This window comes from Oncorhynchus tshawytscha, unplaced genomic scaffold, assembly GCF_018296145.1.
Source record: "Oncorhynchus tshawytscha isolate Ot180627B unplaced genomic scaffold, Otsh_v2.0 Un_contig_3286_pilon_pilon, whole genome shotgun sequence".
NCBI classification, from domain to species: domain Eukaryota; kingdom Metazoa; phylum Chordata; class Actinopteri; order Salmoniformes; family Salmonidae; genus Oncorhynchus; species Oncorhynchus tshawytscha.
Window position 1 is genome coordinate 55,001 of NW_024608941.1, and position 15,692 is coordinate 70,692.

Sequence of the window (15,692 nt, forward strand, 5' to 3'; positions counted from 1 at the left end):
ATAATCATTAATTAATTAATTAATAATCTATCATTATCATTATGCTTAATTTGATGTTGTTTTTTTCTGCAGCTCTTAGCTTCTGGAGCCGTCTGTATCCTCCAACCTGGGGGTTATTTATTTTAAAGAAACTAAATATACTGCATCTCTGCTAAAATCTGGGTTAAAGATTGAAAGAAATGTGAGTTTAATTCAGTACATTTAGTAATTGCTTGCTTTTCTAAAGTCGACTAACCATGCCGGCTGAGATAGTTAGACAAGCTAGCTACTCTAACTTGACTGCCTGAAACGGCTTCTGGGTAGATTCCCAACCTCATAACTACCTATCTGGACTAAAGCAAAACTTCACAAAATTGCTAGGTGTCTGGTACTATTTACAAGAACTCTGAGGGACAACATGCCTCTGTGTAATGATGACCTGTCAACAGTGTGTAACCTTCTGGCGTTTTCTCCATACTCTCTCTCTCATATATATAACCTTACCATAACAATGGCAATAATATCATGGATCTAGGGCTCGACGATCAATAGAGAGAAGTGGATGAGCGGCAGTAACAGCTGGAAGAAACAGGAGTCATCAGTCATCCTTACATCCAGTCTGTAGTTACAGGAGTCTTCAGTCATCCTTACATCCAGTCTGTAGTTACAGGAGTCTTCAGTCATCCTTACATCCAGTCTGTAGCTACAGGAGTCATCAGTCATCCTTACATCCAGTCTGTAGTTACAGGAGTCTTCAGTCATCCTTACATCCAGTCTGTAGCTACAGAAGTCATCAGTCATCCTTACATCCAGTCTGTAGTTACAGGAGTCATCAGTCATCCTTACATCCAGTCTGTAGTTACAGGAGTCTTCAGTCATCCTTACATCCAGTCTGTAGTTACAGGAGTCTTCAGTCATCCTTACATCCAGTCTGTAGTTACAGGAGTCATCAGTCATCCTTACATCCAGTCTGTAGTTACAGGAGTCATCAGTCATCCTTACATCCAGTCTGTAGTTACAGGAGTCATCAGTCATCCTTACATCCAGTCTGTAGTTACAGGAGTCTTCAGTCATCCTTACATCCAGTCTGTAGTTACAGGAGTCATCAGTCATCCTTACATCCAGTCTGTAGTTACAGGAGTCTTCAGTCATCCTTACATCCAGTCTGTAGTTACAGGAGTCTTCAGTCATCCAGTCTGTAGTTACAGGAGTCTTCAGTCATCCTTACATCCAGTCTGTAGTTACAGGAGTCTTCAGTCATCCTTACATCCAGTCTGTAGTTACAGGAGTCTTCAGTCATCCTTACATCCAGTCTGTAGTTACAGGAGTCATCAGTCATCCTTATATCCAGTCTGTAGTTACAGGAGTCTTCAGTCATCCTTACATCCAGTCTGTAGTTACAGGAGTCATCAGTCATCCTTACATCCAGTCTGTAGTTACAGGAGTCATCAGTCATCCTTACATCCAGTCTGTAGTTACAGGAGTCTTCAGTCATCCTTACATCCAGTCTGTAGTTACAGGAGTCTTCAGTCATCCTTACATCCAGTCTGTAGTTACAGGAGTCTTCAGTCATATTTACATCCAGTCTGTAGTTACAGGAGTCTTCAGTCATCCTTACATCCAGTCTGCAGTTACAGGAGTCATCAGTCATCCTTACATCCAGTCTGTAGTTACAGGAGTCATCAGTCATCCTTACATCCAGTCTGTAGTTACAGGAGTCATCAGTCATCCTTACATCCAGTCTGTAGTTACAGGAGTCATCAGTCATCCTTACATCCAGTCTGTAGTTACAGGAGTCATCAGTCATCCTTACATCCAGTCTGTAGTTACAGGAGTCTTCAGTCATCCTTACATCCAGTCTGTAGTTACAGGAGTCTTCAGTCATCCTTACATCCAGTCTGTAGTTGCAGGAGTCATCAGTCATCCTTACATCCAGTCTGTAGTTACAGGAGTCATCAGTCATCCTTACATCCAGTCTGTAGTTACAGGAGTCCTCAGTCATCCTTACATCCAGTCTGTAGTTACAGGAGTCATCAGTCATCCTTACATCCAGTCTGTAGTTACAGGAGTCTTCAGTCATCCTTACATCCAGTCTGTAGTTACAGGAGTCTTCAGTCATCCTTACATCCAGTCTGTAGTTACAGGAGTCTTCAGTCATCCTGACATCCAGTCTGTAGTTACAGGAGTCTTCAGTCATCCTTACATCCAGTCTGTAGTTACAGGAGTCTTCAGTCATCCTTACATCCAGTCTGTAGTTACAGGAGTCTTCAGTCATCCTTACATCCAGTCTGTAGTTACAGGAGTCTTCAGTCATCCTTACATCCAGTCTGTAGTTACAGGAGTCATCAGTCATCCTTACATCCAGTCTGTAGTTACAGGAGTCTTCAGTCATCCTTACATCCAGTCTGTAGTTACAGGAGTCATCAGTCATCCTTACATCCAGTCTGTAGTTACAGGAGTCATCAGTCATCCAGTCTGTAGCTACAGGAGTCATCAGTCATCCTTACATCCAGTCTGTAGCTACAGGAGTCATCAGTCATCCTTACATCCAGTCTGTAGTTACAGGAGTCTTCAGTCATCCTTACATCCAGTCTGTAGTTACAGGAGTCTTCAGTCATCCTTACATCCAGTCTGTAGTTACAGGAGTCATCAGTCATCCTTACATCCAGTCTGTAGTTACAGGAGTCTTCAGTCATCCTTACATCCAGTCTGTAGTTACAGGAGTCATCAGTCATCCTTACATCCAGTCTGTAGTTACAGGAGTCATCAGTCATCCAGTCTGTAGCTACAGGAGTCATCAGTCATCCTTACATCCAGTCTGTAGCTACAGGAGTCATCAGTCATCCTTACATCCAGTCTGTATTTACAGGAGTCTTCAGTCATCCTTACATCCAGTCTGTAGTTACAGGAGTCATCAGTCATCCTTACATCCAGTCTGTAGCTACAGGAGTCATCAGTCATCCTTACATCCAGTCTGTAGTTACAGGAGTCATCAGTCATCCTTACATCCAGTCTGTAGTTACAGGAGTCATCAGTCACCCTTACATCCAGTCTGTAGTTACAGGAGTCATCAGTCATCCAGTCTGTAGCTACAGGAGTCATCAGTCATCCTTACATCCAGTCTGTAGCTACAGGAGTCATCAGTCATCCTTACATCCAGTCTGTAGTTACAGGAGTCATCAGTCATCCAGTCTGTAGTTACAGGAGTCATCGGTCATCCTTACATCCAGTCTGTAGTTACGGGAGTCATCAGTCATCAGTCATTCAGTCTGTAGTTACAGGAGTCGTCAGTTATTCTTACATCCAGTCTGTAGCTACAGGAGTCATCAGTCATCCTTACATCCAGTCTGTAGTTACAGGAGTCATCAGTCATCCTTACATCCAGTCTGTAGTTACAGGAGTCATCAGTCATCCAGTCTGTAGTTACAGGAGTCATCGGTCATCCTTACATCCAGTCTGTAGTTACGGGAGTCATCAGTCATCAGTCATTCAGTCTGTAGTTACAGGAGTCATCAGTTATTCTTACATCCAGTCTGTAGCTACAGGAGTCATCAGTCATCCTTACATCCAGTCTGTAGCTACAGGAGTCATCGGTCATCCTTACATCCAGTCTGTAGTTACAGGAGTCTTCAGTCATCCTTACATCAAGTCTGTAGTTACAGGAGTCATCAGTCATCCTTACATCCAGTCTGTAGCTACAGGAGTCATCAGTCATCCTTACATCCAGTCTGTAGTTACAGGAGTCATCAGTCATCCTTACATCCAGTCTGTAGTTACAGGAGTCATCAGTCATCCAGTCTGTAGTTACAGGAGTCATCGGTCATCCTTACATCCAGTCTGTAGTTACGGGAGTCATCAGTCATCAGTCATTCAGTCTGTAGTTACAAGAGTCATCAGTTATTCTTACATCCTGTCTGTAGCTACATGAGTCATCAGTCATCCTTACATCCAGTCTGTAGTTACAGGAGTCATCAGTCATCCTTAAATCGTCTGTAGCTACAGGAGTCATCAGTCATCCAGTCTGTACCTAGAGGAGTCATCAGTCATCCTTACATCCAGTCTGTAGCTACAGGAGTCATCAGTCATCCAGTCTGTAGCTACAGGAGTCATCGGTCATCCTTACATCCAGTCTGTAGTTACAGGAGTCATCAGTCATCCTTACATCCAGTCTGTAGTTACAGGAGTCATCAGTCATCCTTACATCCAGTCTGTAGTTACAGGAGTCATCAGTCAATCGTACATCCAGTCTGTAGCTACAGGAGTCATCAGTCATCAAGTATGTAGCTACAGGAGTCATCAGTCATCCTTACATCCAGTCTGTAGCAACAGGAGTCATCAGTCATCCAGTCTGTAGTTACAGGAGTCATCAGTCATCCTTCCAACCAGTCTGTAGCTACAGTAGTCATCAGTCACCCTTACATCCAGTCTGTAGTTAAAGGAGTCTTCAGTCATCTTTACATCCAGTCTGTCGTTACAGGAGTCATCAGTCATCAGTCATCCAGTCTGTAGCTACAGGAGTCATCAGTCATCATTACATCCAGTCTGTAGTTACAGGAGTTGTCAGTCATCCTTACATCCAGTATGTAGCTACAGGAGTCATCAGTCATCCTTACATCCAGTCTGTAGCTACAGGAGTCATCAGTCATCCAGTCTGTAGTTACAGGAGTCATCAGTCATCCTTACATCCAGTCTGTAGCTACAGGAGTCATCAGTCATCCTTACATCCAGTCTGTAGTTACAGGAGTCATCAGTCATCCTTACATTGTCTGTAGCTACAGGAGTCATCAGTCATCCAGTCTGTAGCTACAGGAGTCATCAGTCATCCTTACATCCAGTCTGTAGCTACAGGAGTCATCGGTCATTATTACATCCAGTCTGTAGTTACAAGAGTCATCAGTCATCCTTACATCCAGTCTGTAGTTACAGGAGTCATCAGTCATCCTTACATCCAGTCTGTAGTTACAGGGGTCATCAGTCATCCTTACATCCAGTCTGTAGTTACAGGAGTCATCAGTCAATCGTACATCCAGTCTGTAGCTACAGGAGTCATTGTCATCCTTACATCCAGTCTGTAATTACAGGAGTCATCAGTCATTCCAGTCTGTAGTTACAGGAGTCATCAGTCATCCTTACATCCAGTCTGTAGTTACAGGAGTCATCAGTCATCCAGTCTGTAGTTACAGGAGTCATCAGTCATCCTTACATCCAGTCTGTAGTTACAGGAGTCATCAGTCATCCTTACATCCAGTCTGTAGCTACAGGAGTCATCGGTCATCCTTACATCCAGTCTGTAGTTACAAGAGTCATCAGTCATCCTTACATCCAGTCTGTAGTTACAGGAGTCATCAGTCATCCTTACACCCAGTCTGTAGTAACAGGGGTCATCAGTCATCCTTACATCCAGTCTGTAGTTACAGGAGTCATCAGTCAATCGTACCTCCAGTCTGTAGCTACAGGAGTCATCAGTCATCCTTACATCCAGTCTGTAATTACAGGAGTCATCAGTCATTCCAGTCTGTAGTTACAGGAGTCATCAGTCATCCTTACATCCAGTCTGTAGTTACAGGAGTCATCAGTCATCCAGTCTGTAGTTACAGGAGTCATCAGTCATCCTTACATCCAGTCTGTAGTTACAGGAGTCATCAGTCATCCTTACATCCAGTCTTTAGTTACAGGAGTCTTCAGTCATCCTTACATCCAGTCTGTACTTACAGGAGTCATCAGTCATCCTTACATCCAGTCTGTAGCTACAGGAGTCATCAGTCATCCTTACATCCAGTCTGTAGTTACAGGAGTCATCAGTCATCCTTACATCCAGTCTGTAGTTACAGGAGTCATCAGTCATCCTTACATCCAGTCTGTAGTTACAGGAGTCATCAGTCATCCAGTCTGTAGCTACAAGAGTCATCAGTCATCCTTACATCCAGTCTGTAGCTACAGGAGTCATCAGTCATCCTTACATCCAGTCTGTAGTTACAGGAGTCATCCGTCATCCAGTCTGTAGTTACAGGAGTCATCAGTCATCAGTCATTCAGTCTGTAGTTACAGGAGTCATCAGTTATTCTTACATCCAGTCTGTAGCTACAGGAGTCATCAGTCATCAGTCATTCAGTCTGTAGTTACAGGAGTCATCAGTTATTCTTACATCCAGTCTGTAACTACAGGAGTCATCAGTCATCCTTACATCGTCTGTAGCTACAGGAGTCATCAGTCATCCAGTCTGTACCTACAGGAGTCATCAGTCATCCTTACATCCAGTCTGTAGCTACAGGAGTCATCAGTCATCCAGTATGTAGGTACAGGAGTCATCGGTCATCCTTACATCCAGTCTGTAGTTACAGGAGTCATCAGTCATCCTTACATCCAGTCTGTAGTTACAGGAGTCATCAGTCATCCGTACATCCAGTCTGTAGTTACAGGGGTCATCAGTCATCCTTACATCCAGTCTGTAGCTACAGGAGTCATCAGTCATCCAGTATGTAGGTACAGGAGTCATCGGTCATCCTTACATCCAGTCTGTAGTTACAGGAGTCATCAGTCATCCTTACATCCAGTCTGTACCTACAGGAGTCATCAGTCAATCGTACATCCAGTCTGTAGCTACAGGAGTCATCAGTCATCAAGTCTGTACCTACAGGAGTCATCAGTCATCCTTACATCCAGTCTGTAGTAACAGGAGTCATCAGTCATCCAGTCTGTAGTTACAGGAGTCATCAGTCATCCTTACAACCAGTCTGTAGCTACAGTAGTCATCAGTCACCCTTACATCCAGTCTGTAGTTACAGGAGTCATCAGTCATCCAGTCTGTCATTACAGGAGTCATCAGTCATCAGTCATCCAGTCTGTAGCTACAGGAGTCATCAGTCATCATTACATCCAGTCTGTAGTTACAGGAGTTGTCAGTCATCCTTACATCCAGTCTGTAGTTACAGGAGTTGTCAGTCATCCAGTCTGTAGTTACAGGAGTCATCAGTCATCCTTACATCCAGTCTGTAGCTACAGAAGTCATCAGTCATCCTTACATCCAGTCTGTAGTTACAGGAGTCATCAGTCATCCTTACATCCAGTCTGTAGTTACAGGAGTCATCAGTCATCCTTACATCCAGTCTGTAGTTACAGGGTCATCAGTCATCCTTACATCCAGTCTGTAGTTACAGGAGTCATCAGTCAATCGTACATCCAGTCTATAGCTACAGGAGTCATCAGTCATCCTTCCATCCAGTCTGTAATTACAGGAGTCATCAGTCATTCCAGTCTGTTGTTACAGGAGTCATCAGTCATCCTTACATCCAGTCTGTAGTTACAGGAGTCATCAGTCATCCAGTCTGTAGTTACAGGAGTCATCAGTCATCCTTACATCCAGTCTGTAGTTACAGGAGTCATCAGTCATCCTTACATCCAGTCTGTAGTTACTGGAGTCATCAGTCATCAGTCATTCAGTCTGTAGTTACAGGAGTCATCAGTTATTCTTACATCCAGTCTGTAGTTACAGGATTTATCAGTCATCCAGTCTGTAGTTACAGGAGTCATCATTCATCCTTACATCCAGTCTGTAGCTACAGGAGTCCAAAGTGGTGTAGTATCTAGAGAATAGGGTTGTCTCCTTTCCTTCATCACCACTGTCATCATAACTGATGATCAGACAAGGTAATATGTTACTTTCAATATCAGGTCAGTGAAGAGGAAGGAGAAGAGTGAAGAGGAAGGAGAAGAGTGAAGGGAAAGGAGAGAAGTGAAGAGGAAGAGTGAAGGGCAAGGAGAGGAAGCCACTCAAGACTATTGAGATGCTGTCTTCAAAGTTAATTTGGTTAACTAAAGCCAGAGGGAGAGCCGTTAGAAACATAGCCAGCTTAGGACACAGACAATAAACCTGTGAGATGCACCCTGGGTGTCTCCAGCTCTCTCTCTCTCTACCTCTCTCTACCTCTCTCTACCTCCCTCCCTCCCTACCTCTCTCTCTCTACCTCCCTCCCTCCCTCCCTCCCTCTCTACCTCCCTCCCTCCCTCCCTCTCTACCTCCCTCCCTCTCTACCTCCCTACCTCCCTACCTACCTACCTCTCTCTCTACCTCTCTACCTACCTCCCTACCTCCCTACCTCCCTCCCTCCCTCTCTACCTCTCTCTACCTCTCTCTCTCTCTACCTCTCTCTCTCTCTACCTCCCTCCCTCCCTACCTCTCTCTCTCTCTACCTCCCTCCCTCCCTCTCTACCTCCCTCCCTCCCTCCCTCTCTACCTCCCTCCCTCCCTCTCTACCTCCCTCCCTCCCTACCTCCCTACCTACCTACCTCTCTCTCTCTCTACCTCTCTACCTCCCTCCCTCCCTCCCTACCTCCCTACCTACCTACCTCTCTCTCTACCTACCTCCCTACCTCCCTCCCTCCCTCTCTACCTCTCTCTACCTCTCTCTACCTCCCTCCCTCCCTACCTCCCTCCCTCCCTACCTCTCTCTCTACCTACCTCCCTCCCTCCCTCCCTCCCTACCTCTCTCTCTCTCTACCTCTCTACCTACCTCCCTCCCTCCCTACCTCCCTACCTACCTCCCTCCCTACCTACCTCCCTCCCTACCTCTCTATCTCTCTCTACCTCTCTCTCTACCTCCCTACCTACCTCCCTCCCTCCCTACCTACCTACCTCCCTCTCTACCTCTCTCTCTCTCTCTACCTCTCTACCTACCTCCCTCCCTCCCTACCTCCCTCCCTCCCTACCTACCTCCCTCCCTACCTCTCTATCTCTCTCTACCTCTCTACCTCCCTACCTACCTACCTCCCTCCCTACCTACCTCCCTCCCTCCCTACCTACCTCCCTCCCTACCTCTCTCTCTCTCTCTACCTCCCTCCCTCCCTACCTACCTCCCTCCCTACCTCTCTCTCTCTCTACCTCTCTCTACCTCCCTCCCTACCTCCCTCCCTCCCTACCTACCTCCCTACCTCTCTCTCTCTCTACCTCTCTCTACCTCCCTCCCTACCTCCCTCCCTCCCTACCTACCTCCCTCCCTACCTCTCTCTCTCTCTCTACCTCCCTCCCTACTCTCTCTCTCTCTCTACCTCTCTCTACCTCCCTCCCTACCTCTCTCTCTCTCTCTACCTCTCTCTCTCTCTCTCTCTACCTCCCTTCCTCTCTCTACCTCTCTCTCTCTCTCTACCTCTCTCTCTCTCTCTACCTCTCTCTACCTCCCTACCTCTCTCTCTCTCTCTACCTCTCTCTACCTCCCTACCTACCTCTCTCTCTCTCTCTACCTCTCTCTACCTCCATACCTCTACCTCTCTCTACCTACCTACCTCTCTCTCTCTCTACCTCTCTCTACCTCCCTACCTCTCTCTCTCTCTCTACCTCTCTCTACCTCCCTACCTACCTCTCTCTCTCTCTCTACCTCTCTCTACCTCCATACCTCTCTCTCTCTCTACCTCTCTCTACCTCCCTACCTCTCTCTCTACCTCTCTCTCTCTCTCTACCTCCATACCTACCTCTCTCTCTCCTCTACCTCTCTCTACCTCCCTACCTACCTCCCTACCCTCTCTACCTCTCTCTACTACCTCCATACCTACCTACGTAGCAGGACAAAGAGGAGGAGAATCAGTGGAAAAGTGTTGTATTTATGTTCCCACTTAACCTCTTGTCTTCAATCTGATTGCCACCAGGGATGTTTTTTAGGATCCAATTCATACAGTCTCATCTTTACCACATTCTTGCCTGGATGATAAGCCTTTTCTATAGAGAGTCGTATAGATGAACCGTGACAAAGAAACTATTTTTAATCCATTTTAGCCAGGTCCTAAGAAATAGTATAAGACTAAATAAAAGTGTATTTTCAAAAGAACAGAATGGAATATTTTGAGTTGAAGGATGTGACAGGCCTATATGCTACATGGCTGCATCGTGCTAATGAAATCAATAGATACTTTAGTTCAGTAAAACAGGTAAGACACACTTGGGATACTCTGATCCTAGTCAACACATTTTATAGTATATAATGAAATAACAAGAACACAAATAATGTTTGTTTATAACTTAAGGTCACAGCAACATGTGGAATTGCTGTTATACAAAAACATATTTTGAAACAGAGCCCAAGGCAAGGCCGTGATGTTTTGATCTCAGCGCTTTCTTTCCCTCACTCCACGTTGTTAGGGAACAGGCGTATGGTCTGTCCATCACTCCACGTTGTTAGGGAGCAGGCGTAGGGTCTGTCCATCACTCCACGTTGTTAGGGAGCAGGCGTATGGTCTTTCCATCACTCCACATTGTTAGGGAGCAGGCGTAGGTCCTTTCCATCACTCCACGTTGTTAGGGAGCAGGCATAGGGTCTGTCCATCACTCCACGTTGTTAGGGAGCAGGCGTAGGGACTGTCCATCACTCCACGTTGTTAGGGAGCAGGCATAGGGTCTTTCCATCACTCCACGTTGTTAGGGAGCAGGCATAGGGTCTGTCCATCACTCCACGTTGTTAGGGAGCAGGCGTAGGGTCTTTCCATCACTCCACGTTGTTAGGGAGCAGGCGTAGGGTCTTTCCATCACTCCACGTAGTTAGGGAGCAGGCGTAGGGTCTTTCCATCACTCCACGTTGTTAGGGAGCAGGCGTAGGGTCTTTCCATCACTCCACGTTGTTAGGGAGCAGGCGTAGGGTCTTTCCATCACTCCACGTTGTTAGGGAGCAGGCGTAGGGTCTTTCCATCACTCCACGTTGTTAGGGAGCAGGCGTAGGGTCTTTCCATCACTCCACATTGTTAGGGAGCAGGCGTAGGTCCTTTCCATCACTCCACGTTGTTAGGGAGCAGGCGTAGGGTCTTTCCATCACTCCACATTGTTAGGGAGCAGGCGTAGGTCCTTTCCATCACTCCACATTGTTAGGGAGCAGGCGTAGGGTCTTTAATTGAGATCATCTTCACCATGATACTGATAGAACATAATAGCAATCTGTATTTAATAAAGAATGTCAGTCTGCTGTTCATATCTCACAACCTCCGCTGGCTTTGAGTTGCCTAGGCGATTGAGCAAAATAAAAAGCCTACAATGTTTCTATTCAGTGATGAGCTGTACACCTCCTCTAATAGCCAGAGAATGAACCCGCTGTACAGACAGAGATTCAGTGAAACAACATCGTATTCACTGATTATCAGACAAGTCAGGGAAGTCACATTGCTTCAAGATGTATCATAACGAATGGATGAGTGAGAGTTTCCTCTATGAAACAACTTGATGCCTTTATTTGCATTAAGCCAGACATTAATTTTCCCAGGAGTGTTTTGTCAGCCTGTGATATTTATTCCCACAGTGAATCTTTCTGTGTCCATCCAGTTGTGGTCAGAAAACAATGTTTTAGTGGAGGGCCGTGTGTTGACAGAGACAGAGACAATGTGTTAGTGGAGGGCCGTGTGTTGACAGAGACAGAGACAATGTGTTAGTGGAGGGCCGTGTGTTGACAGAGACAGAGACAATGTGTTAGTGGAGGGCCGTGTGTTGACAGAGACAGAGACAATGTGTTAATGGAGGGCCGTGTGTTGACAGAGACAATGTGTTAGTGGAGGGCCGTGTGTTGACAGAGACAATGTGTTAGTGGAGGGCCGTGTGTTGACAGAGACAATGTTTTAGTGGAGGGCCGTGTGTTGACAGAGACAATGTTTTAGTGGAGGGTCGTGTGTTGACAGAGACAATGTTTTAGTGGAGGGCCGTGTGTTGACAGAGACAGAGACAATGTGAAAGTGGAGGGCCGTGTGTTGACAGAGACAATGTCTTAGTGGAGGGCCGTGTGTCGACAGAGACAATGTGTTAGTGGAGGGCCGTGTGTTGACAGAGACAATGTTAGTGGAGGGCCGTGTGTTGACAGAGGCAATGTGTTAGTGGAGGGCCGTGTGTTGACAGAGACAGAGACAATGTGAAAGTGGAGGGCCGTGTGTTGACAGAGACAATGTGTTAGTGGAGGGCCGTGTGTTGACAGAGGCAATGTGTTAGTGGAGGGCCGTGTGTTGACAGAGACAGAGACAATGTGTTAGTGGAGGGCCGTGTGTTGACAGAGGTAATGTGTTAGTGGAGGGCCATGTGTTGACAGAGACAATGTCTTAGTGGAGGGCCGTGTGTTGACGGAGACAATGTGTTAGTGGAGGGCCGTGTGTTGACAGAGACAATGTGTTAGTGGAGGGCCGTGTGCTGACAGAGACAGAGACAATGTCTTAGTGGAGGGCCGTGTGTTGACAGAGACAATGTGTTAGTGGAGGGCCGTGTGTTGACAGAGACAGAGACAATGTGTTAGTGGAGGGCCGTGTGTTGACAGAGACAATGTGTTAGTGGAGGGCCGTGTGTTGACAGAGACAATGTGTTAGTGGAGGGCCGTGTGTAGACAGAGACAGAGACAATGTGTTAGTGGAGGGCCGTGTGTTGACAGAGACAATGTGTTAATGGAGGGCCGTGTGTTGACAGAGACAATGTGTTAGTGGAGGGCCGTGTGTTGACAGAGACAATGTGTTAGTGGAGGGCCGTGTGTTGACAGAGCCAATGTGTTAGTGGAGGGCCGTGTGTTGACAGAGACAATGTGTTAGTGGAGGGCTGTGTGTTGACAGAGACAATGTGTTAATGGAGGGCCGTGTGTTGACAGAGACAATGTGTTAGTGATGATGGGCCGTGTGTTGACAGAGACAATGTGTTAATGGAGGGCCGTGTGTTGACAGAAACAATGTGTTTAGTGGAGGGCCGTGTGTTGACAGAGACAATGTGTTAGTGGAGGGCCGTGTGTTGACAGAGACAATGTGTTAGTGGAGGGCCGTGTGTTGACAGAGACAATGTGTTAGTGGAGGGCCGTGTGTTGACAGACACAATGTGTTAATGGAGGGCCGTGTGTAGACAGAGACAGAGACAATGTGTTAGTGGAGGGCCGTGTGTTGACAGAGACAATGTGTTAGTGGAGGGCCGTGTGTTGACAGAGACAATGTGTTAGTGGAGGGCCGTGTGTTGACAGAGACAATGTGTTAGTGGAGGGCCGTGTGTTGACAGAGACAATGTGTTAATGGAGGGCCGTGTGTAGACAGAGACAGAGACAATGTGTTAGTGGAGGGCCGTGTGTTGACAGAGACAATGTGTTAATGGAGGGCCGTGTGTTGACAGAGACAATGTGTTAGTGGAGGGCCGTGTGTTGACAGAGACAATGTGTTAATGGAGGGCCGTGTGTTGACAGAGACAATGTGTTAGTGGAGGGCCGTGTGTTGACAGAGACAATGTGTTAATGGAGGGCCGTGTGTTGACAGAGACAATGTGTTAGTGGAGGGCCGTGTGTTGACAGAGACAATGTGTTAATGGAGGGCCGTGTGTTGACAGAGACAATGTGTTAATGGAGGGCCGTGTGTTGACAGAGACAATGTGTTAGTGGAGGGCCGTGTGTTGACAGAGACAATGTGTTAATGGAGGGCCGTGTGTTGACAGAGACAATGTGTTAATGGAGGGCCGTGTGTTGACAGAGACAATGTGTTAGTGGAGGGCCGTGTGTTGACAGAGACAATGTGTTAATGGAGGGCCGTGTGTTGACAGAGACAATGTGTTAATGGAGGGCCGTGTGTTGACAGAGACAATGTGTTAATGGAGGCCGTGTGTTGACAGAGACAATGTGTTAGTGGAGGGCCGTGTGTTGACAGAGACAATGTGTTAATGGAGGGCCGTGTGTTGAAAGAGACAATGTGTTAGTGGAGGGCCGTGTGTTGACAGAGACAATGTGTTAATGGAGGGCCGTGTGTTGACAGAGACAATGTGTTAATGGAGGGCCGTGTGTTGACAGAGACAATGTGTTAATGGAGGGCCGTGTGTTGACAGAGACAATGTGTTAATGGAGGGCCGTGTGTTGACAGAGACAATGTGTTAATGGAGGGCCGTGTGTTGACAGAGACAATGTGTTAATGGAGGGCCGTGTGTTGACAGAGACAATGTGTTAGTGGAGGGCCGTGTGTTGACAGAGACAATGTGTTGATGGAGGGCCGTGTGTTGACAGAGGCAATGTGTTAATGGAGGGCCGTGTGTTGACAGAGACAATGTGTTAGTGGAGGGCCGTGTGTTGACAGAGACAATGTGTTAATGGAGGGCCATGTGTTGACAGAGACAATGTGTTAGTGGAGGGCCGTGTGTTGACAGAGACAATGTGTTAATGGAGGGCCGTGTGTTGACAGAGACAATGTGTTAGTGGAGGGCCGTGTGTTGACAGAGACAATGTGTTAATGGAGGGCCGTGTGTTGACAGAGACAATGTGTTAGTGGAGGGCCGTGTGTTGACAGAGACAATGTGTTAATGGAGGGCCGTGTGTTGACAGAGACAATGTGTTAATGGAGGGCCGTGTGTTGACAGAGACAATGTGTTAGTGGAGGGCCGTGTGTTGACAGAGACAATGTGAGTTGACACGGCAAAAAAAAAGAAGTTTAGAACCGTCCTCCTGACGGTTAACTGCCGTCGCCTAGCAACCGTCCAGAGATGAAGAGCGTAGTGCGCGCCAGCGCCAACCTCAGCATGACGGCTACATTTCACACTGAGCCCTGGACAGAACTTTACCGCAAATCACGACTAGGTGGGTTTGGGCTTTGATACTAGCAAACACCTTATAGATATAAAGAAAAAGGCGGGGATGAGTTGGTGGAAATGTCTCGGGTTTGAAAAGTGCATCTTTATGTCTCCGCCTCACACCGTCTGTCCTACCTCTCCTCAAATCCTTCCTTCCACACCCAGGTTGCGTCCCAAATGGCATCGTATCCCCTCTCAGGTCAAAGTAGTGCGCTATATAGGGGAGAGACAAACTTTCCCGAGTTCATATCTTCAGGCCAGACAGTCAATAGAGCATCTGGTTTGGGGTAACGGAGTCCTCCTGAGGGCGCAGAGGGTTCATGGACACCCTGGTTATTGGCCGCCAGGGTCAAAAGTAGTACACTGACATTTTAAATAGGGTTCCCGTTTGGGACACACCCTCTCAGGTCCAAATCAACACTGTTTTAAATTCTTCCTATCTGACATGGACCCAAAACAGAACCGACAAGTCTCTGTGACGTGGCGCGTTGCTCCTCCCTCATCCCACCACCTCCCAGGACAATATTAGGCTGGAAAATAAGAAGGTATGAGGAGGGGAGAGGAAAGAGAGAGAGAGAGGGGGATGGGGGAGAGAGACGGAGGGGGAGAGGAAAGAGAGAGAGAGAGGGGGATGGGGGATAGAGACAGAGGGGAGAGGAAAGAGAGAGAGAGAGGGGGGATGGGGAGAGAGACGGAGGGGAGAGGAAAGAGAGAGAGACAGGGGGAATGGGGGAGAGAGACGGAGGGGAGAGGAAAGAGAGAGAGAGAGGGAGGATGGGGAGAGAGACGGAGGGGAGAGGAAAGAGAGAGAGAGAGGGGGATGGGGGAGAGAGACGGAGGGGAGAGGAAAAGAGAGAGAGGGGGATGGGGGAGAGAGACGGAGGGGAGAGGAAAGAGAGAGAGAGGGGGGATGGGGGAGAGAGACGGAGGGGAGAGGAAAAGAGAGAGAGAGGGGGATGGGGGAGAGAGACGGAGGGGAGAGGAAAGAGAGAGAGAGAGAGAGGGGGATGGGGGAGAGAGACGGAGGGGAGAGGAAAGAGAGAGAGAGAGGGGGATGGGGGAGAGAGACGGAGGGGAAAGGAAAGAGAGAGAGAGGGGGAGGGATGGGGAGAGAGACGGGGGGAGAGGAAAGAGAGAGAGAGAGAGGGGGATGGGGGAGAGAGACGGAGGGGAAAGGGGAGAA